This window comes from Mastomys coucha, unplaced genomic scaffold, assembly GCF_008632895.1.
Source record: "Mastomys coucha isolate ucsf_1 unplaced genomic scaffold, UCSF_Mcou_1 pScaffold12, whole genome shotgun sequence".
Taxonomy (NCBI): Eukaryota; Metazoa; Chordata; class Mammalia; order Rodentia; family Muridae; genus Mastomys; species Mastomys coucha.
The window spans coordinates 47,956,442-47,959,509 of record NW_022196894.1 but is presented as its reverse complement, the minus strand read 5'-3'; the positions used below and the strand labels follow the sequence as shown (position 1 = coordinate 47,959,509).

Sequence of the window (3,068 nt, the reverse complement as noted above, 5' to 3'; positions counted from 1 at the left end):
TGTGTGTGTGTGTGTGTGTGTGTGTGTGTGTGTGTGTGTGTGTGTGTTGAGTCTGTGTGTGTCAGTGTTTGTGTGTCTGTTCTCCACTTCCAACATGTGGGTCCTAGGGATGGAACTGTGGTCCTCTGACTTGGGACTTTTATGTACTGAGCTATTTTGCTGGCTATATAGTTTTTTTAAAAAAGTATTTTAAAATAATTCAAATATTTTATGAAGAGATTTCTATACCACCGATTTTGTCAGTTTTGGGTACTTCCTTCATTAAACAGATATTTATTTATAAATATTCTTTGTAGTTAGCTTAAACATAACTGGTTTTCTGAGTCACAGCATTCCTCAGTTGCTTGTAGTCCTTTGTCTAGATTTGGGACCCTGTGAGCTTTTCCCTATCTCCGATAGTGTGTGCATCAGTGTTGTTCAGGTCTCATTTAGGCTGCCATGCTGGTGAGACTTAACGGTATAGCCTCTCTGACATACTCTAGGAAACACACTCTCACAACAGACTCTGTTCCTCTGTCTCTCACAATCTTTCCACTCTTTCTTCCACAATGAGCCTTGAGCCCTAGCTGTGGGAACTGCATTGTAGGTGTAGTAGTTGAGAATGGGTATCACAAAGTCAGTTTTCTGCCTTTTGATCAGTTGTGTTTTTCTGTAATGATTTCTTTCACAAAGAGAAGTGTCTTTGATGCAAGGTGAGAACTGCACTTATTTGTGGGTATGAGGAAAAATATTTAGAATGTAGTTAGGAGTTATGACCATATCAATGGGTGAGTCCTGAGACCATCATATATATATATATATATATATATATATATATATATATATATGTATATATATGTAAATATACATTATACAGACTGAGCAGGTGGTATTTGTGTGTTTAGGAATCTCTCTCCCTCTCCCTCTCCCTCTCCCTCTCCTTCCCTCTCTCTCTCTCTCTCTCTCTATTTCTCTCTCTCTCTCTCTCTCTCTCTCTCTCCCATCCCTCCCTGTCTCTGTCTCTGTCTGTCTGTCTGTCTCTCTTTGTGTGTGAGTGTGTGTAAAACAGTAATTAAAGAAAAAGAAGCCATGAATTTGAGAATAGAGCAAGGGGTGATGAATGGGAAGGGGAATAATATACTAAAAATATTATTAAAAATAGAAATATTTTAAAAGTTTTAGCTACATACTTATTTTCAAATATCTGAAGATGACTCAGTAGTATCTGGTGTGAAATAACATGAGATCATTTAATTAATATTTATTAATTTCTCTGCCATTACTTTGGAAAGACCTGGGTGACAACTGAATCATCTATTCCTGAATGAAGGACTCCATTGGATTATAACACGTTTTTGATATTCAACTGAAGAGCCATAGTTTCCATATCCATGTTAACTGATTAGGAAAAAAGCAAAAAAAAAAAAATTTAGTCAAGCCATAAAATAACAATTATTGATGGAGCTGTAAGTCAGTAAGTTAATAACCACAGTGTTACTTTTTAGTTGAGTAAGGATTTATTACTATTGAAGCCAGCTTAAAACTGTCTCTGTGAGACTCAAATAATTCTTAAAAACAATGTGTTTCAGAATATACCTGTACTTTTGTTTTAATCTTATATGTCTCATTTGACTTCATGTACATTTCATTGGTGACTTTGATCAACTTCCATTTTCTTAATTCTTTATACTTAGGAAAGAACGTGTGGTTTTTGTTTTTGTTTTGTTTTGTTTTGTTTTTGTTCCAAGCTTTATGTGTCCCCTCACCTGTTTCCTTGTTTGTTCATTTATATTGCCTTATTTCATTCATTCACTTTTAAATCAGTGAAAAGAAATTAAAGTCAGTAATACAAAATGCTACTTTATCTAGCTGAATTGGGCTAGTCATTTAAAGTAACGTGAATTTAGTATAGATGTCAGATTCACCATTTCCCACCAGAGCAGGCTGTTCGTCTGTAAACCACTTTTTCATTTTAGTCAAATGTGGGGAATTGACTGCCTGTAATTCTGAGTTTAGATAACTTTCCTCTGTGCTGAGTAATTGCAGAGACTGTCTTTTTAGTATTAAAATCAATGATAAACAGTTTGGGCCACTTTCTCTAACAGGCACTGCTTAGCAAGGGGATGTTTTGCCTTGTATCTAGGATGATGCTGGCTTTGTGGGACAGGCCTCATGGCTCTCCTTTTCACCACTGGCCATGTGTCTTTTACAGAATCCTGCTGAGTCACAGAAGCTGGGAGTTCTGATGTTCCACTGAAATCACAATGGGAAGTCTTGACCTGACTGGTAAGAGCTGCTCTGGACATGCATCTCACTTTCTTACCCGGAAGCAGTGAGGCAGTCAAGAACCATGTGCTATCAGAGCTGGTCTCAGCCTGTTCTCATCCGATGGATTCACCTTTCATGTTGATCGGGGAAGTGTGACCCTTGTACAGTTTTTCATGTCAGTGTTTTTGTGTGTAACATTTTAATCTTCATCAAGTAAGTTAAACCTTCTTACAGAATAATGAATTTACACTGTTCAAAGTCTTTCATTTCAGCATTAAATCTCTTAGTAATATTGGTTCAAGACAATCTGTTGAAGTCCTACAGATTTAGAAATCACACACCTAAGATATCTAAGTGGTTACTCTTCCTCAAAGCAGCTTTCTATACAGGGTTAACCTTAGAAAAAAAGATGAATCAGCAGCCATTATTACCTATTAAAAATAATGTACAAGTGTGTGGCTGCATCATGAAAACATTTAAAATACGAAGATCACATAGTGAAGAAAAGATTGGGACGATAAAATAGGAACACATAAATTGTATCATTCTTTGAAACACAATATATCCTTGTTCAAGTTATTTTATGGCAATAATATTTTAAAGTTAGTATTAGTAACAAAGATATCTGGAGTTTCCCCATCTGGGTATGCAAGGTATGATTAGTGATACATGAGTACTGTGTGCTTTATGGATATTTTAATTTTGTAGAAATTAGTGTGAATTAACATGAGAAAATATATTAAATAGTCTAATTACAGATGTAGAGGCTCACAGCCATCCATCGAACTGAGTGCAGGGTCCCCAGTGAAGGAATTAGAGAA

General features: G+C 36.0%; 1 protein-coding gene across 10 annotated transcripts in view; it reads left to right on the top strand.

The window, feature by feature from the left end:
* Nucleotides 1–3,068, top strand: part of Bbx (BBX high mobility group box domain containing) — a 232,217-nt gene that overhangs the window by 94,855 nt on the left and 134,294 nt on the right. For 8 of the 10 annotated variants that reach the window (XM_031364051.1, XM_031364050.1, XM_031364045.1 and 5 more), the window contains exon 3: nt 2,192–2,265. The gene's annotated coding sequence lies outside the window, so the exon portion shown is untranslated. The other 2 variants (XM_031364052.1, XM_031364047.1) reach the window with 1 other exon arrangement.